Source organism: Dama dama, chromosome 15 (assembly GCF_033118175.1).
Source record: "Dama dama isolate Ldn47 chromosome 15, ASM3311817v1, whole genome shotgun sequence".
NCBI classification, from domain to species: domain Eukaryota; kingdom Metazoa; phylum Chordata; class Mammalia; order Artiodactyla; family Cervidae; genus Dama; species Dama dama.
The window spans coordinates 29,790,464-29,814,677 of record NC_083695.1 but is presented as its reverse complement, the minus strand read 5'-3'; the positions used below and the strand labels follow the sequence as shown (position 1 = coordinate 29,814,677).

The 24,214-nt window shown below is 49.6% G+C and overlaps 1 protein-coding gene across 9 annotated transcripts in view; it reads right to left on the bottom strand.

The window, feature by feature from the left end:
• Positions 1 to 24,214, bottom strand: part of PALD1 (phosphatase domain containing paladin 1) — a 101,128-nt gene that overhangs the window by 60,552 nt on the left and 16,362 nt on the right. The window contains exons 1-2 of one of the 9 annotated variants that reach the window (XM_061161722.1): positions 20,743 to 21,225; positions 14,622 to 14,730 (exon numbers count right to left, since the gene is read on the bottom strand). The exons of 2 other annotated variants lie outside the window; for them this stretch is intronic. The gene's annotated coding sequence lies outside the window, so the exon portion shown is untranslated. Of the gene's footprint in view, positions 1 to 14,621; positions 14,731 to 15,565; positions 15,689 to 18,806; positions 18,925 to 20,342; positions 20,605 to 20,742; positions 21,226 to 24,214 lie in introns of those variants that run through there. 6 more of the 9 variants (XM_061161721.1, XM_061161727.1, XM_061161718.1 and 3 more) reach the window with 6 other exon arrangements.

The following is a 24,214-nucleotide window of genomic DNA, read 5'->3' as shown; positions in this document are numbered from 1 at the left end:
GCTCCCTGTCTGGCCCAAGAACGCTGCTTCACAAAGGGACTTTCAACAGAAGCCGGGGCCCAGGAAGGGGGACCCAGGCCAGGGAGGAGGGGCCCTGCCACTGCCTCCGCAGCGCCAGCTGGCACCCGCCGGCTCCACACTCAGCCCCCATCAGCTGATGAGAAGGAGTCAGGGGATGCCTCTAAGCCTGGGCTGGGCGCTGCCCTGGGTGCTGGTGGGGACTCAGATCACAGGCTGTGCAGGCAGGCAGACTCAGCATCCAATCCCAGCTAACCAACGACCTGCTGTGTGACCTTGGCCAAGTTACTGAGCTTCCCTGAGCCTGATACCCTTATCTGTAAATTGAGGATAATATTAGTACCTATTCCATAAGGATGTGGTGAGGATTACATGAGACAACAGAAGGGAAGGGCTGGCGCCTAGTAGATGCGAATAAATGTTATTTATTTCTCACTCACACTGTCAAGTTGATCCCCTGACTCAATCCTAAAGATCCGAGGTGCCTTTAAAATGTGCTCAAAAGAACAATTAAGGCCTTCAAAAGGAATGAAATTTTGACACATGCTCCAACCTGGATGAACTTTGAAGACATGCTAAGTGTGTAAAAAGCCAGACACAAAAGATTCCACTTTTACGATTCAACTTCTATGAGGTACCTAGAGAAGTCAAATTCGCTGAGACAGAAAACAGAAAGGAGCTGCAGGGGATGGGGAGTTAGTGTTTAATAAGCACAGAGTTTCTGTTTGGGAAAATGAAGAAGCTCTGGAGCCTAAGAAGTTCTGGATGATGATGAGCGTTACACAACAATGTGAATTGTACACTTTGAAACGGTTAGAAGGGTACATTTTATGGTCTGTATATTTTACCTCAATAAAAAATTTAAGACCCATTAAGAAAATTTTTTGTGAATGTTCATATTCCTTGGCGAGCTCAGGATCGAGAGCTGGAACAGGTATGTGAAAAGCTAAAGGCACCACCTGCCAGGAAGTTAGTAGCACGGACCTGAGTGGAGGAAGCGAAACAAAAAGACAAAAGGCTGCCTGGGAGGGCTGAGAGGAGGCAGCCTCAGCCAGGCTCTTTCCTGTATGAGTTGGGGTCTGACCAACACCCACCAAGGCTGGGAAGAAGCAGGCCAGGGGTAGAAAGTGGGTAAGACCATGGGTGAGAGGCCTTGGTGGGGTGGGTGGATAGACTGAAACTTCCCCCATGAGTCACCATGTGACCTTGAGCAAGTCATTTCCCCTTCTGGATCTTCTGAAACATCCTTCATTGCCTTCCTTGTAAAACCAGGATTCTACCCCATCACCCAGCAAGCACCCCTAAATCTACATCCTAGAGAAGCGAGTGTTTGTGCCCACCAAGAGATGGCAAGAGTGTTCAGCAGTTTTTCTCAGAATCCCTCTGAAACTGGAAACAAGGCAAAAGTCCAGCTACATTAAAAAAAAAAAAAAAAATATATATATATATATATATATATATATAGTGATACATCCACACAATGGAATACCACACAGCAGAGAAAAGGAACAGGCTGCAGCATCACTGATGAATCGCAGGGCTCATGTTGAAAGGAAGAAGTCAGAAGAAGCCAGATAAAAATACCTCATACCGTCTGATTCCATTCACATAAAGTTCAAGAACAAACAAGACTAGCCCTTGAAATGCACTTGGAAGCATGGCCACTTGACAGAATGGGAGGGTCCAGTAACTGGCTGGGAAAGGATTCCAGGAACCTTCCAGGCCACTGATAATGTTCTACATCTTGATCTGGATATGGGTTGCACAAGTGATACACCTGCAACAATTCATCAAACTACACCCTGATTTACTGTCTGAAAATTATATCTCAATTTACAAAATAAAACACAAACAGCTAGTAACTCATACTGTCTTGAGAACGGCAGTGAGATGACTCTGAGAAGCCAGAGGTGGAAAGGTTATAGACATGTTGCGTGGGGCATAAGAACATGGGCTGGGGGTCAGAAGGACCAGGGTTCAAGTCCTGAAGCTCCCTCTGACTGAATATGATTTTTTTTCTTTTGTGATTTTGTTGTTGGTGACTAAACTTTTCATCATGAAATTTGTAATTAATGCCACAAGTCAAACAAGAACACATAAAGAAAAAGTCTATGCCCTTCCCCTCCCCCTCTAAGCCCAGCACTTAAGCATCCTTCTATAACAAGACTTTTTCCCTTAACATCACAACACAAAAACCCCTACAGTTAATTACACAGATCTCTAGCTCTGTCTGTTTAATGGTGACGTGCCATTTCATTGTATCACTACTCATTTAACAGATAGTTACTAACTATTGACCCTGTCAACCAGATAGGCATCTGAGAACAGACATTCCCACAACAGAGAAAAAGGATGGGAGGGAGGAAATCAACAAATAATACACTAATGACACGCTGTGTACACTATGATGAGGGCTCCAAAGGCTGAGATGCTCAGCTAGAAAATAAGACAGGAAAAGACATATTGAGCTTCAACTTACAACAGGATTATGTCCCAATAAACCCATCAAAAGTTGAAAATATCACAAATCAAAAATGCACTTAACATACCTAGCCACTACACATTGTAGCTTAGCCTAGCCTACCTTAAATATACTCAGAACATTTACATCAGCCTACAGTTGGGAGAAGGCAATGGCAACCCACTCCAGTACTCGTGCCTGGAAAATCCCATGGGCAGAGGAGCCTGGTGGGCTGCAGTCCATGGGGTCGTGAAGAGTCGGACATGACTGAGCGACTTCAGTTTCACTTCACTTTCACAGTTGGGCAAAATCATCTAACACAAAGCCTATATATTTTATAACAATGTCGAATCCCAAATCCCTCGTGTAATTTATTCAATAGGGCACTGAATGTGAAAAGTAAAAGGGTTGTGTGGATGCAGAACAGCTGTTACATGCAGGTAACATATGTTTTGATTATTCACCCTCCTGAGAGTGTGGCTGATGGACCTGCCGCTGCTCAACATCACGAGAAGAGTGCACTGCACATCGCTGGCCCAGGAAAACAATCTGAACTCAAAATTCCAAATACAGTTCTCCATGGATGCACCACTTTCACACCATTAGAAAGTCAAAAAAACCTAAGTCAAGCCACCGTAAGTTGGGGACCATCTATATTTGAGATATGATGGTCACAGAGATATGATGGTCACTGGCATCCAAAGAACAGGGAGGTTCAGGCCACATGAAAAGCAGGCCAGGCAGAGCATGCAGCCTGTGCCAGGGTTCTGCCGTGAGGAGGACACAGAAGTGAAAGGAGACAGTGTGGTCTCTGGAGCAAAGTCTTATATCCTGATAGTTCTACTTCTTTAGGATAGGCTACCGAAATTTGGACTCCTTTGATGAAAAGGCACGTGCATTTTAAAAACTAGAGTAGATCCTGCCATATTACTTTTCCACAAGGTTGTAGGAATCCATAGAGCAACCAGGATCAGTTAAGAGGGCCAGTTTCCCCACAGCCTCACTGGTTCAGAAAGTTACAGATCCTCTTCATTTTTGGCCACATGAAAGCTCTCTACTTCCACAGGAAAACTCTCCAGGCCCAACTCACAAGAAGGTAAATGACAAATCCTCCTCCTCAGGATGCTGTGAGGTTTAACTGAGAAATAAATCCATCCAACCTGCTGAGCCCAGGGCCTAGCACAGAGTGAGTACTCAACAAATGGGGCCTGCTGTTCCATCACCTACATGAATGCCAACTCCATAGTCACCATGCTAACACAGGGAGCTTCCATGGGGAGCCTGGAAGCCTCAAACCCAAGAAGCTTAGCATGGCTGTCCCTGGAAATAGGGCTACAGGGAGAAGGAGGTGGAATTATGGTTCAGCAACAGAGCAGTGGGCTGGGAGTTAAGAGACTAGGTTCAAGTCAACCTTTCTGAGACTCAGTTTCCTGATCTATAAAATGGGCCATATCACTCCCTCTTGATGCAGCCATTCTACCAACGTCTCTGGGGCATCTACAAGAGATGACTCTACACATGGACATCACCAGACAGTCAATACCAAAATCAGACTGATTATATTCTTTGCAGCCAAAGATGGAGAAGCTCTATACAGTCAGCAAAAACAAGACTGGGAGCTGACTGTGGCTCAGATCGTGAAATCCTTATTACCAAATTCAGACTTAAATTGAAGAAAGTAGGGAAAACCACTAGACCATTCAGGTATGACCTAAATCAAACCCTTTACAGTGGAAGTGACAAATACAAATACAGTGGAAGTGACAAATAGATTCAAGGGATTAGACAGGATAGACAGAGTGCCTGAAGAACTATGGACGGAGATTCATAACACTGTACAGGAGATGGTGGTCAAAACCACCCCCTCAAAAAAGAAAGGCAAAATGGTTGTTTGAGGAGGCCTTATAAATAGCTGAGGAAAGAAGAGAAGGGAAAGGCAAGGAAAGATATACCCATCTAAATGCAGAGTTCCAAAGAATGGCAAGGAGAGATAAGAAAGCCTTTCTAAGTGATCAATGCAAAGAAAGAGAAAAAACAATACAGTGGGAAAGACTAGAGATCTCTTCAAGAAAATTAGAGATACCAAGGGAACATTTCATGCAAAGATGGGCTCAATAAAGGACAGAAATGGTATGGACCTAACAGAAGCAGATGTCAAGAAAAGGTAGCAAGAATGCACAGAAGAACTATACAAAAAAGATCTTCATGACCCAGATAACCACCATGGTGTGATCACTCACCCAGAGCCAGACAGACATCCTGAAATGTGAAGTCAAGTGGGCCTTAGGAAGCATCACTACAAACAAAGCAAGTGGAGGTGATGGAATTTCAGCTGAACTATTTCAAATCCTAAAAGATGATGCTGTGAAAGTGCTGCACTCAATATGCCAGCAAATCTGGAAAACTCAGCAGTGGCCACAGGACTGGAAAAGGTCAGTTTTCATTCCAATCCCAAAGAAAGGCGATGCCAAAGAATGTTCAAACTACCACACAAGTGCACTCATCTCACACGCTAGCAAAGTAATGTTTAAAATTCTCCAAGCTAGGCTTTAATAGTATGTGAACGGAGAACTTCCAGATGCTCAAGCTGGATTCAGAAAAGGCCGATGAACCAGAGATCAAACTGCCAGCATCTGCTAGATCAACGAAAAAGCAAGAGAGTTCCAGAAAAACATCTACTTCTGCTTCACTGACTACGCTATAAGCCTTTGACTGTGTGGATCACAACAAACTATGGAAAATTCTTGAAGAAATGGGAATACCAGGCCACCTTACCTGCCTCCTGAGAAACCTGTATGCAGGTCAAGAAGCAACAGTTAGAAATGGACACAGAACAACAGACTGGTTCAAAACTGGGAAAGGAGTATGTCAAGGCTGTATATTGTCACCCTGCTTATTTAACTTATATGCAGAGTACAACATGCGAAATGCCAGGCTGGAAGCACAAGATGGAATCAAGATTGTCGGGAGAAATATCAATAACCTCAGATATACAGATGACACCACCCTTATGGCAGAAAGTGAAGAGGAACTAAAGAGCCTCTTGATGAAAGTGAAAGAGGAGAGTGAAAAAGTTGGGTTAAAACTCAACGTTCAAAAAACAAAGATCATGGCATCCAGTCCCATCACTTCATGGCAAGTAAATGGGGAAACAATGGAAATAGTGAGAGACTTTATTTTCTTGGGCTCCAGAATCACTGCAGATGGTGACTACAGCCATGAAATTAAGAGACACTTGCTCCGAGAAAGAAAAGCTATGACAAACCTAGACAGTATATTACAAAAGCAAAGACATTACTTTGTCAACAAAGGTTCATATTATAGTCAAAACTATGGTTTTTCCAGTAGTCATATATGGATGTGAGAGTGGGACCATAAAGAAGGCTGAATGCTGAAGAATTGATGTTTCTGAACCGTGATACTGGAGAAGACTCTTGAGAGTCCCTTAAACTGCAAGGAGATCAAACCAGTCAATCCTAAAGAAAATCAATCTGAATATTCATTGAAGGATTGATGCTGAAGCTGAAGATCCAATACACTGGCCAGCTGATGCAAACAGCTGACTCACTGGAAAAGACCCTGATCCTGGGAAAGACTGAAGGCAGGAGGAGAAGGGGACAACAGAGGATGAGATGGTTGGATGGTATAACTAATTCAATGGACATGAGTTTGAGCAAGCTCCAGAAGAAGGTAAAGGACAGGGAAGCCTGGCGCGCTGCAGTCCATGGGGTCTCAAAGAGTCAGACAGGACTGACTGAACAACAACTATTATATAAAGGGCATTGTTCTAGGAGTTAACAATACAGAATAAAATTTCTGCTTCATACATGCTAGCTGGACACACAGAAATAAACTATAAATTAGTAAAATATATGGTATATCAGGGGGTGATGAGTGATTTAAAAAAAGGCTCTGGGGATGAGGTATGAAACTTTAGTGTATCCAGGGCAGGCTTCACATTTGAGTAAAGAGGAGAAGGAAGTGTCAAGGCAAGCTTTGTGACGCTGGGGAGGACAAGCATCCCTGCTCAGGGTCAGCCATGCAAATGCCTTGTGGTTGGGGTTCCCATTTTGGTGAAGGAGCCATGTGGCAGCCAGTCGGCTGGAGCCAGGTGGGAGCGAGCAGGTGAGTACCAGATGGAGAACACAGGAAGAACACTGGCCTTCACTGCAGGTAAATGAGGAACTACTGGGGCTCTTGGGGCAGAGAACTGTCCTGATCTGACTTTGACATTCCAACAAGGTCACCCTGCTGCTGTGTTAAAACAGTCTTTTCAGCAGACAGGGCAAAAGAGAAAGGCAGAACCCAACAGCCTGTTAGGAGTCCACCACAACCACGAAGGTGATCCTGATGGCTCGGACCTGCAGTGTGGCTCTGGACCCATTCTGAAGGTGAAGCCAAGAGGACTTACTGAGGTGTGACAGAAACAGAGGAACCATGGGCAACTTCAGGTTTGGCCTGAACAACTAGAGGACAGGCCCGCCACTCCCTGAGATGAGACATAGGGAAGCCACGGGCAGCAAGGAGTGAGCGGACAGATAGGGGTGCGGGGCTGCAGTCCCTACTTCAATCTCAGATGGAAGCCACAGGGCCTGGGGACCTGAAAAGAAAGAAGAGCTGATCCAGAGGCCTGTGTAGCTCCCTCTGGGAAGCAGTGTGAAAGCCAGAGAGGGGAAGGGGGGCCAGAGGGAAGTCACGGCAGCATGTATGATCTGCTACAGGCCTTGCTGCCCATAGAGCCCGGGCCACGGCCATGACTGGCTGCTCACAGACCCATTTCACAGGTGGGGAAACTGAGGGAACTGAGTTTCACAGTGAGCACCTCTCTTTTAGAAGCTGGAAAGTGCCAGGACGAGGTAAGGCGGGGTGGCAGTCGGCTCACACCAACCATTCCAATCAGGGACCAGGGGGCTGAACCCACTGTCCCCACCAACCAGGAAGTCTGCAGGATCCCAAGAGGTGATGAGGACTCCGGGTTCCTCAGAGTTGAGACTATGACTCAAATCCAGATTCCAAGGATATCTGCTTTGGGACCCAGGAGCTCTTCCCTCCTTCACCCACTCCCTCATCGGAATTTAATTCATGCCCCCCAAAATTCACCCTTATAAAATATACAACTCAGGAGGTGCCCCGGTGGTCTAGTAGCTAAGACTCTGCTCACAATGCAGGGGTTAGGTTCCTGGTCCAGGAACTAGATCCCACACACCACAGCTAAGAGTTCGCAGGACACAACTGAAAGATCCCGCAAGCTGCAATGACGACCAAAGATCCCACGTGCCACAACTGAGACCTGGCATGTGCTAAGCCGCTCGGTCATGTCCGACTCTTTCAGACCTCATGGACTGTAGCCCACCTGGCTCCTCTGTCCATCGGGATTCTCCAGGCAAGAATACGGGAGTGGATTGACATGCCCTCCTCCAGGGGATCTTCCCAACCCAGGGATCAAACCCAGGTCTCCAGCATTGCAGGCAGATTCTTTACCACTGAGTCACCAGGGAAGCCCTGGCATATCCAAATAAATAAATAAAAATATTAAAACAAACAAATTATACCACTCAGTGGTATTTAATACATTCACATTATTGTGCAACCATCACAGCTACCTAATCCCAGAACAGTGTAAGTGTTAGTCACTCAGTGGTGTCTGACTCTTTGTGACCCCAGGGACCTGCCAGGCTCTTCTGTCCACAGGATTCTCCAGGCAAGAATACTGGAGTGGGTTGCCATTCCCTTCTCCAGGGTCCCTTCCTGACCCAGGAGTTGAATCCAGGTCTCCCACACTGCAGGCAGATTCTTTATCATCTGAGCAAGCAAGGAAGCCCCAATTGAGGAATATCAAACCCAACAAGTTAAACATACAATTATCATATGACCCAGTAATTCCATTCCTAGGCACATACCCAAAAGAACTGAAAACAGGTATCCAAACAAATACTTGTACAGAAATGTCCTAGGTACAACAGCTGAAAGGGAGGAGCAATCCAAAGTCCATCAAATAATAAACTGATAAACAAAGCATGGTATGTTCATACAATACAATCCAAACACAAAGAGTCACATATTGTATGATTCCATTTGTATGAAAAGTCCAAAATAGGTAAATCCATAGAGAGAGAATGCAGATTAGTGGTGCCAGGGGCTGGGGGAAGCGGGTAATCAGGAGTGACTGCTTTATAGATACAGAGTTTCCTTTGAGGTGATGAATATGTCTCAGATGTTGAACATTACTAATCATCCAGGAAATGCAGATCAAAAGCACAATGAGATATCACCTCACACCTGTTAGGATGGCTATTATCAAAAAAAGAGACTACAAAATGTTGGCAAGGATGTGGAGAAATTGGAACCCTTGCACACTGTCGGTGGGAATGGAAAATAGCACAGAGGTTCCTAAAAATTAAAAATATTAATGGAACTTCCAGATGATCCAGCAATCCCACTTCTGGGTATTTATCCAAAAGAACTGAATCAGAATCTCAAAAGAGGTATCAGCATAACACCCATGCTCACTTCAGCACTAGACACAACAGCCAAGAGGTGGAAGCAACCCAAATGTCCACTGATGTAGGAACGGATAAAGAAAATGTGGTACATATACACAAGAGAATATTGTGCGTGTGTGCCAAGTCGCTTCAGTCGTGTCCGACTCTTTGTGATCCCATGGACTGTAGCCTTCAAGGCTCCTCTGTCGATGGGATTCTCCAGGCTAGAATACTGGGGTGCGTTGCCATGCCCTGCTCCAGGGGATCTTCCCGATCCTGGGATCAAACCTGCGTCTCTTATGTCTCCTGCATCGGCAGGCAAGTTCTTTACCACTTTACCACCAGTTCTTTACCACTTTACCACCAGTTCTTTTTTTTTTTACCACCAGTTCTTTTACTACTGGCTTTACCACCAAAGCCAGTCAGTGCTTCCCAGGGGAATATTATTCAATCTTTAAAATGAAGGAGATTCTGCTGTGCTCACTTTGGCAGCACATATACTAAAATGAAGGAGATTCTTCAGTATGCTACGTGGATGAAACTTGAGGTTGTTATGCAAAGTAAAATAAGCTAGTCATAGAAAGACAAATACTACATGATTTCACTTACGTGAGGTATCTAAAATAGTCAAACTCGGGACTTCCAGGGGTGGTACAGTGGATAAGAACCTGCCTGTCAATGCAGGGGACATGGGTTCGATCCCTGGTCAGGGAAGATTCCACATGCTGTGGGGCAACTAAGCCCTCAAGCCCCAACTACTGAGCCCGTGCTCCACAACAAGAGGAAGAGGAGTCCCTGCTCACCTCAGCTGGAGAAAGCCCCCGCGCAGCAACAAAGACTCAGCCCCGCCAAAAATAAATAAATAAAATAAAATTGTTTTAAAATAGTCAAACTCATAAACTCAGAGTGGAATGGGGGTTGCCAGGCGCTGGACAGAGGCGGAAATGGGAAGTTAGTAATCAACAGGCACGAAGTTCCGGTTAAGCAAGGAGAATAAGCTCTAGAGATCTGCTACACAACATTGCCTTTATAGTCAAAAATGATATTATACACTGAAAAATTTGTTAAGAGGGTAGTTTTCATGTTAAGTATTCTTACCACAATAAAATAAGAAATTTTTTCAACGTTTTGGAATTAGGTAGACGTGACATTTGCACAATTTTGTGAATACACAAAATACCACTGAACTGCACACTATGAAATAGTTAACTTTATGTTATATGAATGTCACCTCATAGGAAAAGTACTGAGAGCATGTCCATGCATCCAAATGACTATCTCTCCCAAGCAAGTGCTTCCGTGCAATCTAGGGCTCGAGCCTGCTCCTGCGTTCACGATTCAGTTCCTTCTTTGTGAATGCCAAATGACATCACTGCACAAACAAAGGTTGTGGTTCAAATAAGAGAAGGGGGGTAGGGTGGAGAACTGAGCCACCTCTAGCCCATAGCAGCCTGGACATGCCCAGTGCAAAAGCCTGGTCTCTTGGCAGTCAGGACTATGCTCATCCACGTCAACAGAGCAAAGCCCACCTCTGTGCCAAGTTCCCACAAGGAGTGGGTTGAAGAGCCATAATGCGTAGATTTCGATAACACCATTATTTCAGCCTTATCTTTGATCAAACGAGCCAGCATTCCAGGTTATCAAGTGATGCTCTATTAAAACAGACAGTTGGGGATTACTCATTGGCAGTTCAGGCTCAAATGTTAGTACAGTCAGCCAGCCATATCTTTGGGTTCTGCATCCTCGGAAAATATTTTGAAAAAAAAAAACCTGAAAGTTACAAGAAACAAAACTTGAATTTGCTGTGTGTTGGCAACTTTTACATAGTATTTACATTGTATTTACAACTATTTACATAACATTTACATTATATTAGGTATTATGAGTAATCTAGAGATGATTTAAAAGCTAGGGGAGCATATGTATAGGTCATATGCAAATACTATGCCATTTTACATAAAGGACTTCAGCTCCTTTGACTTCAGAATCCAACTTTGGAATCGGTGGGGGTCCTGAAACCAATCCCACCGCCAAAGATGCTGCGGAGGGACAACTGTAATCAGAATTACCCCAAACCAGCCAGCCAGCCCCTTTTTTAAGGCCCCTCTGCACAGCAGGCACAAGAGACAGAAGCAGGGGAAACAGAAGGCGCCAGCTCTCTGCCATCAACCCAACAATGGCAATTTCGTTTCAGTTCACATCCTTCCAATTAAATTAACAATGTTCATTTGAAATGGGTTGGCTTTCTGGTTTTATTAGTTTCACTCTGGTTTTATCTCATGCTCGCTTTATAGTTATGTAAAAACCATGTAAACATGTCTAAGGCACTTACACCTAGTTTTATATTTGTACCTTTAAGTTATATTCTAAGAAAATTCAAATAAACAGTGAGGCTTTTTTTCCTTTAAAAAGCCACAAAAAAACCACATACTTATGATTCCATTTATATGAAATGTCCAGAATAAGCAAATCTATAGACAGAAAAAGTAAACTTGTAGGGTGGGGAGTGATGACTAATGGGTACAAGTTATCTTTCTGAGCTGATGAAAATATTGTAAAATGAGACTGTAGTGACATATGTACAACTCTGTGAATACATTGAAAGCTACTGAATTGTAAACCTTAAATGCCTGAATTGTACAGTATGTGAGTTAAATCTCCATAAAGCTATTTTTAAGAGCGGGGGAAGGGGAGTCGACCTATTACCCAGGTTTGAACAGCATTAGGCTGGAGAAATCAGAGAAATGAACAAATCCACCTATTCATGGCTTCCTTGCCTGGCCCACTCCACATCTCCCTCCCCCTATACTGTCCCCAAGGGCTCTGGAGCCAGAAGAGGCTAAGAGGGAACCCTAAGTCACAAGCTAAACCCTCCCTAGGTGAGCAGGTGGCTGCCCTAGGACACCACAACTCAAGATCCCTACCTTCTGAACAGTATGAAGGCACTGTTTTGAATTATTAAATTGGGAAAAACTTAAAAACAATGAATACAACCAATGTCACTAAGTATGCAGGGAATGTGATTCTTGTATACATCAAAGGCAGCGTCAAGGGAGGATGCATGACAATAAAGATTCAGCACCTCAGTGACCCAGCTGGCTGGGATGTGGGTGGAGGCAGGAGCACTGGCAGCCCCCCTTCCTGGGGAGGCAGCTGCCATCCCCGCCCTCCACCCACACACGCCCAGCACAGCCTGCAGCGCAGGAGAGCGTCCCTGTCCAAGCATGCTGCCTGCAGCCAGCCTCAGCAAGGGGCAACTCTGCTGCAACAAGAAGGGAGGCCTCAGTCCATCTTCTGTCCACCCGGCAAACCTCCCTCTCCTTCGGCCTATCCCTTCCAGCGACACTTCACAGAGACAGGAAGAGGAAGCCCCTGCTGGCAGCTGCTGCGTAGGAGGCCTGGTGAAGCCAGCGGGAGTGCACGTCTACCCATAACAGGCTGACCCCTTTTGTCCCAATGCCTTCCTCCTCTAGAAACCTGCCTGGAATCGACCACCTCCACAAAGCCTTCATTCTGTCTCCCCTAAAGGCTGATCGAGCCCCAGCTTGGAGCCAGAGGAGGGGGAGGAGTAGACACCTGTTTGCCTGGCCCAGGACCCCAGCTCTGGGCCCTCAGCTCAGGGATGGCTCCCAGGGAAGGTGTAGAACTTGGATAACTGTGCTGGCAACACTCCCAAGACAAAGCGCTAAGTGAAGAAGTGGGCCCCAGAGCCATGGACCAAGTGCAATTCTGTCTATGTCCCCAAATAAAAACTACACAAATGCACACAGAGGCACGGAAAAGATGACTGGGGGATATCCACAAACTGCTGAGAGAGATGCCTCGGGCCAAGAGAGGAAGTAAGGAAGGGAAGGGCTTTCACATTTCACTCCCTCTCTCTAGGAAGCTACTACCCGAATCCTTTGTAAAGATAACTACTTAATTTTTTTTTAACCGAAAACATTTTCAAAAGCAGGGTAGACATCCATCAGCTGGGAACTTGGTAAGCAAGCTATGGGCCCTACACACACTGGGATACATATCCAGCAGCGAAAAAAGGAATACACTCCTAGAACACATGACATGACACTTGAGAACATCACGTTGAGGACTTCCCTGGCGGTCCACTGATTAAGAATCTGCCTGCCATAGAGAATAGATATATGGACGTGGGGAGAAGGGAAGAGAGGGTGAGATGTGTGGAAAAAGTAACATGGAAACTTACATTACCATACGTAAAATAGATAGCCAACGGGAACTTAATGTAAGGCTCAGGAAACTCAAACAGGGACTCCGTATCAACCTAAAGGGTTTGGATGGGGAGGGAGATGGGAGGAAGATAAAAAAGGGAGGGGATATATGTATACCTATGGCTAATCCATGTTGAGGTTTGACAGAAAACAACAAAATTCTGTAAAGCAAATATCCTTCAATAAAAAATAAGTTAATTAAAAAAAAACAAAGAATCTGCCTGCCAGTGTAAGGGATAAGGATTCAATCCCCATCTGGGAAGATCCCATATGCCTTGGGGCACCTAGGCTCCAGCATCACAACTACTGAAGCCCTCGAACCGTGAGGCCGTGTTCCACAATAAAAGAAGTCACTGCGATGAGAAGCCCAGGCACCTCAGCTACAGAGAAGTCCGCACTTACTGCAACTAGAGAAAGCCCACACAGAGACCCAGTGCAGCCAAAAATAAATTGAAAAAAAAAAAAAAAAAAAAAGAACATCATGTTGAATAAAATAGGCAGAATTTTAAAAAATACCTATTAACTAGATGAGTCCACTTACATGAAAATCTAGAAAAAAGCAAAACCAGAGTGACAGGAGGTAAGTGGCCTGGGACCAGGAATGGGAGTAACTACTGGCTGCAGGGGAGCCCCAAAAAACTTCTGGGGGATGGAAGCATTCCCACACTTGACTGGGGTGGGGGCTGCATGCCCATGACACTCACCAACACCCAAGCCAGCTGCACCTGTAGGGTGGGTGAATGTTATGGTATGCACACCCCAATAAAACTTAAGTGAGGCAGGAGGAAGGGAGTCAGCACTTAATGGGGAAGGGGTCTCCCTTGGGGTGATGAAAATGTCCTGGAACTTGACGGAGGTGGTGCCACAACATTGGGAATAAACTCAATGCCACTGCAGCTGTACTTCAAAATGGTTAATTTTATATCAAGTGAATTACACCTCAATTTTTTTCTTCATTTTTAAGTAGACAAGGAAAATTGTTATGCCCATTTTGCAGATGGAAAAACTGGGCTCAGAGGAAGCAGTCAACTGCTAGTCCCGGGTTTATCCACCTGCACCTCAGACCTGATTTAGAGCCCAGGAGAGGTGAGAGACCTGCTCCGGACTTCCCCAGAAGGCTCTGCAATGCTGGCCCTCTACCTCCAGGGAGGCCTCTGGGCCTTTTTCTCTGGGGCAATTGAAAACCAGAGCTTCCCCACAGGCCCCGGAGTGAGCCAGCGGAGCAGCACCTGCAGGGACTCCCGAAGGCTCTGAACTCCATCAACAGACAGGGCTGCAGCCGTGGCAGGGGCCGAGCATCAGCAAGAAAGTGGTCAAACCAAGGCTAAAGCCAGGATGGGGGTGGGGATGGGCCCAATCAGATCCAGGCTGGATGAGGTCTTCTGGGCCCTGCCAATCAGGGCCCTAGGGAGATGAGGGGTCAGCACCAACCTCAGGGACCCAGGAGAAGGACTCAGCAACTACAGGACAGCAGTCAGAGCAGACACATCCACCAGCCTCTTTGTGACTGGCAGGAGAGGGATTCACGCCTTCCTGAGCTCTGCAGGAAAAGAAAAGAGGAGGAGAGGTTCCCCTCTGTGCTTTCTAAACAGAATCTTCAAAAACACCCAGAGGCCCTGTCCTCCACTCTGGGCAGGGCCCAGAGAGAGGCCACTGCCTGCAGACATGCAGAGCCTAGGTCCCAGCAGCATGCAGAGGCCGGCAAAGCCCAAGGTCGTCTGAGGGCACCCACTTCTCTCCCCCCTAAATGCCCCTGCACCAGCCTCTTGGCAGTGGGGCCTGTTTCTCATGGGCAAGGGCGGGAAGCCCAGCCATGGACCCACAGCCGTCCTAGCACCACACCCTCCCTCAGCCTGGAATTTCCGAAAGCCCTACTCCCTGGGAGCCCACAGGGTCAGGAGCGGCACACCCAGTTCCCAGATGCTCCCTACTGCCAGCCATGGGCATGGAGGTAACCCCAGATGCCCCATGTCTCTCCTTCATCAGCATGCTTCAGCTCCAGCCCAAGCAGGGGCTGAAAATCCAGTACACATGTCAGGTACAGAAAATAAAACAACTTCCAAGGTCCAGGAATTCCACTATTAGACATTCACTCCTTAGGAGAGGTTTCAAAGGCCTCAGTTCATTCCTGAGAAAGGGGATCTGTTAACCTATAGGAATCTCAGCTAAGAGCAAAAACAGCCATGTTGATGCTGCAATGGGGGCAGTTTGGAGCCCCCAGCTCAAAAATGAGGGGCCCCAGGGAGAGCTGGCAGGGCTTCCCCAGTGGCTTAAATGGTAAAGAATCCACCTGCAATGCAGGAGACCCAGGTTCAATCCCTGGGTCAGGAAGATCTCCTGGAGGAGGGAATGGCTACACACGCCAGTATTCTCACCTGGAGAATCCCATGGACCGAGGAGTCTGGCAGGCACAGTCCCTGAGGTCACAAAGAGTCGGACACGACTGAACAACCAACACACACACAGGGAGGGCTGGCAGGCATTCATTAGAGGCCAGGGAGGTCCCCTGGAGAATGGGGAGACAGACAGCAAAGGCGATTCCTTAAAGTAAAAGGAGGGGCCTCCAGGCCTCTCTTGTCCTAAGGAGGAGGCCAGGACTGCCTCTGAGCCCAGTGTGGGAGGGACAGCAGATCACAGACCGGGAATGCTGAGCCTGGCCACCCACCCCCCCCCACCCCCAGGTCTGTGGATCTGCTCATGTTCCCTAAACATGCCAAGATGCCACATCTCTGCATGGGCTGCTCATTCTGTTTGGGAAGCCCTGCTCATCCTTGCAAACTCTTGGCCACTCTTCAAAGTCCACCGGAAGCATTACCTCGCGCCCAGCCAAGCCCTTCCCTCCCTTCAGCTCCAACCACAGCAGACACAGCCCCCAGAAGGTACCAATGGTAGAATGTACCCGGGTGCCTCTCTCACCTGGCAGGGACCGAGTCTCACTCACCTTTGGTCCCCTGCACCTCACACTGAACCTGGGGCATGAAAGGCCAGGAATTGGAACCAAGATAGCATCCCAGCACCCTCCCACCTTGAGGCACTGTGCAAACAGCCTGGCCCCTGTGGTTTCACAGGCCTGTCGCTCTGGTGAAATCACTGTAATCATGGTAATAGCAGCACCGAATGTTTACTGAGCACTTACTATGAGCCACACATTGCCGCGAGGGCACTCCATATGCTACCTCTTTTCATCTTTGTGGCATTCTTCTAAGGGCATTACTATTATTAATCCTGTTACACAAGGGAATCAGGCACAGGGAAGTTAAGTGAGTTGCCCAATGCCACAGAGCCAGTGAGAGCGGAAGCCAAAATTCAGACCCTAGTGGTCTGGTTCCGGACCTAGTAATCTTAATCACTAAGATGTATTGGAGGTATGAAAACAGTCAGTTGTCAGGACAAGCTCTGAGTGGAAGAGGAACTCGGGGATTTTAAAAGCTAGTTCTCCCTGGGCCTTCTCTTTCCCCGGTCCCAGCAGAAGACAGGAAGAACAGCAAGGCCTCTGCCCAGATCCAGCCTGCTGCTCCCAAGCTCATCCCTGAGATGAGTGCCAGTTACAAGAAACACAAAAGGCCCATCTGCCAGCCCCTTGGCCCAGACTGAGGAGGTACACAACTGTCCACTGGGAGGCAGAGCCATAATTTGGGGCTATTCTTAGCAAAGCACTGGCTCCCCTCCCAGAGGCCAGCAGGCCAGGCCCAAGCTTCATACAGCTTGCCTCCTGCAAGCGTGGAGCGGTCCCACAGGGCTGGGAGTAAATCAGAGGTGCTGGCCTGCTCACCCTCCCAGAGCTTGGCCACCTGGCTGCTGACCAGCTCTGGGGAGTCCTGGTCACAGAGCAAGTCCAGTCACCAAAGTTCCACCAACAGTGCTCCCTCTGTGCCAGACCCTCGGCCACACACTTTCCACTCACATTAAACCCTCACCGCACCCCAAGTGTGAGAGGTTACTGGCCCCATTTAAAGATGAGGGGTTGCACCTTAAAGATGAGTTAGTTAAGACATTGAGTAACTTGCCCAGGTAACACAGTGAGTTAGTGTCAGCTGTATCTCCCATCTCCAGGTTGGGCAATAGCCAAACGGTGGGGCGGGGCCCTTCCCTGAACAAGTCCAGGGTTTGGAGGAAGGGCAGTCCACACTAGTAGCAAAGGTCTCACCAAAGAGCCAACTGCAAGTCTACTCTTTCTCTCCCCTGCTGGGACTGTCCCTTCCCTGCAAGAAACCCTCAGGTTTGGGCCAAGGAGAGTCCCCAGCAGGTTCCTCCCCTACCCTGGCCACACGGTCTCACTTCAGGAAGTTCTGCAGACCCAGAGGAGATGAACCTCAAAGTTCAAGGAGCCCCTGCCGGTGCTTAAGGCATGCACCCTGCCCTACAACTTAGGGGATAGGGAGGTCAAAGAATTCTCAGGGTTAAACAGAGGATACTGAGCCCTTTGGGGTCTCCAAACCCCAAAGTAGGAGTCTAGAAATGAAGCCACACCACTCAGCTCCTGCACAGCCACTAACCCAAACAAGTCAACTTTCACACAGAGTCACAGGAATAACTCAACAGTGCCTGCCTTGGACTACACCTTGGTTGTTGCTGTTTGGTCACTAAGTTGTGTTCAACTCTTTGTGACCCCATGGACTGCAGCACGCCAGGCTTCCCTGTCCTTCACTATCTCCTGGAGTTTTCTCTAACTCATGTCCATTGAATCGATGATGCCATTAACCATCTCATCCTCTGTCACTCCCTTCTCCCCCTGTCCTCAATCTTTCCCAGCATCAGGGTCTTTTCCAATGAGTCAGCTCTTCATATCAGGGGGCCAAAGTAGTGGAGTTTCAGCTTCAGTATCAGTTGATTTCTTTTAAGATGAGCTGGTTTGATCTCCTTGCTGTCCAAGAGACTCTCAAGAGTCTTCTCCAGCACCACAGTTCTTGGTACCCACCTCTGATTGTGTTCTGCCTTCTGCTGCCAGGTGACTCAGCAGGTCTAAGTGTCTGAGTTCCAAGTGCTCACAGCCAACTCCATGTCTACCCAGGGATTCAAGTCACATTTTTGTGGCTCCATGTCTCTCGTCAGTGAATGTCAGCTCACATCCCTTTCTGTGCTCCTCTGGGCCCAACAATACATCTGTCCACTTGTGCCAGGCAAGTCTCCATGATGGTATAGATCTGTCCATGCAGTATCTGCAGCCCATTCGTTGTCCCCGCTGTCTGCCCCTGCACGTGTCTGTGCCCTGAGTTGCTTGCCCACCTCCACTGTCTTCCTGTGTCTGCTCTCATGTCCACTATATCCAGTTCCTCACCATCCCGGCCCACGCAGTTATAAACCTGAACACGTTCGCACACATCTCTGCCCACGCCAGCATTCCCCACCTGTTCCTGGGTGACCCCGTGGGCGCCACCTGTTTGGAGGCAGGTGGGTATGTGTTCACCCAAGTACTCACAGTGCCGGCCAAGAGCTAAAGGGTAAGCTCAGCAACTCCCACTCCCAGAACAGTGTCCAAGGCCACAGGCACGAGTTCACTGTCACCTCTGCAAAGTGTTCCAGGACATCTTGCCAGGGATGATGGGGGAGGGAGCAGAGCCCAAGGCACAGGAGAACCTCAGAGGTGAGGTCAGAGATGCCCGAGGTACCACTAACCTCAAGCCAGTTCTGCCGGGCCTGTCCACTTCCAACACCCCAATTCCAACCCCACTGGCCAGTGAGAGGAAGACTGTCCGTCTGCACTCACAGGAAACAGTGTCTGGCTCCAGCCTGCCAAGCTCATCCCCAGCCCCCAGAGACAGAGGCTCTTCAGAAAGGAAGTGAGGATTCCTCTTGTAAGACTGGATCTAGACCCCAAACCTCAGAAGCCCCAAGGAAGCTAGGAACGTCCTATGGTCAGCCTGACCCCAGAAACCAAACGTACTTCTCCTGAAGTCCGGAATAGCTTCAGTCAGCAGGGAAAAAAAAAAAACAACTGGGAGTGGGGCTGGGGCACACTCCTGTTGCTCCCTGTCCCTGGAGGTGGTGAGAGGTCCTAAGCAGCAGGGTAATCAAAAGGAGGGGTATGGAGGCAGAACAAGAATATCTCAAACATATTTGCATGGCTGCATGAGAACTGCATCCCAGCTTCCCTGGCAATTACAGCCTGTGTCCCTCATTCAGCAATTAATCATGTGTCTTCTCTTGGTATTTCCACTGTTACTATTAGTCCAGGACTGGTATGGAAACCCTATAGTAACGAAATTTCTCTGTGTTTATGCCTTGTGTCCCACCCCCCTCACCGCCCCCCACCTGGCCGCACCCGTGGGGCAAAGCCACCTAAGGGGAGAACCCCCCAACTCCTTCCACCACTCCCATCCTCCTTGGCAGAGCCCAGTGCCTGGCATTTAAGAGATGCTCAGTCACTGGGTCCAGGTTGCTCTGCAGGAAGCCAAGGAGTTGTTGCTTGGAACTCTGGTGGAGAGAGCAAGAAGCTGGAAGCTTCCTGAAGTCAGGGGAGCTTTTCTTCCATTTCTGACTCCCTAAGAGGTCATAACATGTTCCAACCATCCTGGCTGCTTTTAAGAGTCCAGGGCAGCAGTCTTCCTGACACTGCACTCTGCTTTCTGACAGGCCTCCTGCCCCTTCAAGAAAAACCTTTGAAGATGAAAAAGGGGCTCCCCTGGGAGACCCAGGCCTACAGAAGGAAAGAACTAGATGGGGCCCAACATCAAAGCTTGCACCCATTGGGATCTCTGGACTCTTCCCGGTTCCGTGGACCTCAAATGCCTAAAGAGGAGCCCAGGGACCTCAGGTGTGGAACATGAGACGGCTTGCCTCGCCGCAGCTGCACGGGAAGCCCAGCTTTCAGGTCTCGCCCGAGGACCAGCCATCAAGGGTGGAGGTGTCGCCATCCCACATCTAACCCCAGTCGGAGAGAAAGCTCCTGGAGAAAGTGCGTAGCCCAGAGCCAGACAGACAGACGACTCAATAACTCCTGTTTGATATGTGTGGTTCCGCTTCTCTCCCAGGCACCGATCCCGTGCGGGTTTCGGTGGGAGGGGCCAGGATCTCTCCTCTCCACAGAGCCTTGGGAAGCTTGTGATCTAGGGAATGGGGAGTGGGTGGTCGGAGCAGCCCCGGCCCGGGAGTGCCCAGAAGAGTCCCTCATCAGACCTCCCTCGCCCGCCGCGGGTCCGGACGCGTGGGTACCTGCCAGCCCGTGGCTCCGGGGGGCATCCGCGCTCCTGCGGCAGGCGCGCGGCGCCCGAACTGCGGGCGCCGAGTTAGGCAGCGGCGGCTCGCGCCGGGTACTGACTCCGGCTCGCTCCTCCCAACTTCCCCAGCCCATCCGTGGGTAGAGGCGGCTCTGGAGGCTGGCAGGCCGGGCGCGACGAGGCGAGGGCACAAGCGCAGGAGGCCGCGCTCGCCCGGTAGAGAGCCGCGCACCCCAGCCGGAGCGCGCAGCTCGGCTCCGGGTGCCCCGCGACCCCCACGCCGAGGGCGGACCCGGCGGGGCCGCCAATCACCGCGCCCGCCGTCGCCCAGCCAGCCAGAGCCCCGGCCCCAGCCGCCGAGGGGGCGGGGGTCTCAGATTTAAAGACACACTCACCAAGCAGCGTCCGGATTGGCGTTCCAGAGCCGCTGCTGCCTGGTGGAGAGGGAACGGCTGGCCCCACCTTTTTCGGCCCCGCTTCCTCCCTCCGCCAGCCCACCCTCCGCCTAGGAAGAAAAGTTTGGGGCGGGGGACACTGCCTGGGAAACCAGTTCCGCTTCCCTTGTCAAGAGTTCGGCTCTTTCTGGAAAAAGCCCAAACCCTACATCCAGCCTCCCTGGCAGGAGAAAGAAGCAAAAGCTCTCGGCGCCACACCCCCGCCCAGACTCCAGCTCCCCGGGAGATCGGCGGGCCCTCGCCGCTTTCTGCTTTTTAAAGCCAAGCCAAGCCTCGGCGGGCGCCGGAAGAATCCTCGCTGCGCTGTGCAACCTGAGCTAGGCGACTGCTCTCTCTGGACCTCGCCGCCACTGGAGTTAACGGCTGAGCCCTTAAAGAGCAGACTGTCCGCTCAGGGGTGGGCTTCTCCCAAACCTTGGACACCCTCAGTACCCGGAGACAAAAAGGGAAGAACCCGGCAGAAACTTCGCAAGGGGAGACGTCCCTTTGTCCCCGCAGTGACAGGCACAATCCCAACCCCCAGGAGGGCCTGTCTCCGCCTCCGCTGACAGGGGGAGGCAGTCCAGCCCTGCCCACCCGGACGCCCCAGCAATCCCTGCCAGCCCTCCGCTGGAGCGCGCCTCCAAGGGCACCCACGTGCGTTCACTCTCTCACCACTGTTTTTCTGAGGGAGACGAAATTTGTTGTGGTTAGTGAGTCACTTCCCCCTTCTCTCTGCCCTGCACTGGGGACCTGGGCCTTCCTCACCTGTGGCTACCTGCCTGGCCCACAGTCAGGGATGGAGCGGGAGTCAGTGAAGTCCAGGTCTGCCCAGTGATGAAGGCAGTGCAGGCCTGACCTCTCTCCAAAGTCAGGCCAGAAGGCACGGGTCTAGGAGAGGGACATGCAGCCTTGCAGCCCCTGTGAGCCCTAAGAACAATGACACGAGGAATGGCTGTTATTTATGGTGCTCTTACCGGGCCTCCAGCACCTAGGTCTCAAGTACTTCACTGGATGATTCTATGAGATGACTACTTTTATTACCCCTCTTTTAATGCGTAGGCTTCCTCCTGTCCCATCCAAGGTGTGTGAAGAGGAGAGGAGCAGAGGAAGCCCAGAAGTGGCCTTGGGAAGCAGACCTACCTTCAGAGACCAATAGAGCAAGGCTCAGGCTGATACATACCTTACTGCCTGTGTGGTCTGTGACATAATCTGTCTTCAAGTTCCTCAGCCAGAGGACAGCCTGTCCTCCTTCAAAGAAGTGTTGACAAGTCAGGGAGCTGGGGTGTGTGATGCCCTGGTGTGGCACGTGGCACACTATAGCTCCATCCTTAGGCACTGCTCCCTTCCTTCCTCTTCTGCCCAACCCCCCGCCCCCTGCCCCTGCAGATTCCCCATCCGATGCCCTGCCATTCTGAGGGTGCTGCTGCTGCTGTTCAGTCGCTAAGTCATGTACAAAGTTGTTGCGACCAACCAAACATATAAGTCCATGTTGCGACCCCATGGACTGCAGCACGCCAGGCTTCCCTGTCCTTCACTGTCTCCTGGAGTTTGCTCAAACTTATGTCCATTGAGTAGGTGATGCCATCCAACTATCTCATCCTCTGTGGCCCACTTCTCCTCCTGCCTTCAGTCTTTCCCAGCATCAAAATCTTCTCCAAACTTTGCATCAGGTGGAGGGTGCTGAGTTCCAGGATAATGTGCCCTTGCAGCAAGGACCTTGGTAGGGGTGCGCATGTGTACTAAGGCTGTGCTCCAGCGCACACCTATACACATACACACATGCACACACATCCCTCCTCCTCCCTCAGGTGCTGGGATCCGTGGCTGGCTGCCTCTCTAGACTGAGCTCCTGGAGGATAAAAGTCCATCTCTGAACTGTCTTTTGGTCCCTAGCACAGTGCCTGGCACATTGGTGATTCATTTATTTGTGTTCACCATGCACACAGTAGGTGTTCTTGTTGAATCAAACAAAAAGCCCAGGACAGAGATGTCCCCAGAAGAGCCAGAACTACAGCCCTTCTGGCTCCTATAGAGAGCCTCCGGGCTCAGCTGATAGACCCCAGAAGTAAAAGGATGAGGGTTTTGAGGTTATCTCAGAGACAAGTACAGATGGTGTCCAGACCACAGTGTCCAGCCTCACCAACCACCCTCAGCCTCTAAGGTTCTGCCAAGTCCCTGCTCACAGCAGCATCCTAGAGGTTCCCCCCAACCACAAGAGAGCCTGCAGGCTTTCTTCCTTCCCCACCCCCTACCCCTGGCACCTGGGAGGGGGACAGGGACTGAATGTCGAAGAAGAGAAAAAGGAAAAGGACACGGCAGCCCTAGGCATACCCACAAGGAGCCACTCTGCCTTCACTCTCCAACCCCAGGCAGAAGGGAAGCATCAATTGAGCCAACACTCTCAGTGCAAACTGCCACAGAAGCCCCCCGAGTGGTCTGGACGCTCAGAGCAGAAGCCCAAAAGTCCCCTGATAAAGGATCAGTGGTCCCAGAACAGGATCTCAGAAACTAGATGGCTCAAGACCCACCCTTACTCACTCGGCACCCCCACCATCACTGTCACCACCCACCCCCAGATACACAAACACCCAGAATACCCCCTTATCATCTAAAGTGGTGGCCCTGCAACAACCGTGTGCTTGCATGTGAACACACGTATCCACACATACATACTTGTGTTGCTCATGTATGTTTGCAGAGATGTGAATGAGAATGTCCATGTTTGTGTGGGTATGTCTAGTGGGCATGAGTGTGGTTGTCCAAGTGAGCATGAGTGTGTATGTGGGCAAGTGTAGCACACACACAGAATCACTCACCACCATCCGAAAGCAGGCAAGCTGCGACTGCAGAGGATAGTAAACCATCCTATTACTCACGCTTCCAAGAGAATCACCAGTGGCCATCCGCAGCCCCTCTGCCCAAGCAAGCAAGTCCCAAGTTCAGTCCCTACAAAGAACCATAAGCTGTGCAAACATCCAATTCCCTTGTGGGAACACTCAAGCCAAGAATTATTTCCTGACAGGCAGAAACAATTCGCCGGAAAGCAGAGGAGCTGAGTTCAAATCAACAGAGATGAGACTTGACAAAAGATGAGAAACAGACCCTACTGCTCTTTCTGCTCCTCCCTGCGCGCCAAGCCCACCACAAGCTGGAGTACACTCGGCCCAGGGAATGGACAAAGTCAGGGACGGTGCTGTTCTGGCTCTGCTCCCCCTTGTTGCCAAGACTGCGACCCACATGGGCCCTCCAGGACAGGTGTCTTAGAACCTGCATCCTTCCCTGAGAGCCAGGAAGTCTCTGAGCCTCAACACAGAACCATTCCCATTTGCCCTGGCTGCCCCTCCAGACCCACTGTCCCACCACCAGCATGCAGCAGCCCTCAGTTGTTCAGGCCCTTCCCTCTGCAGTGCAAGGCTGAAAGACCCAGGCT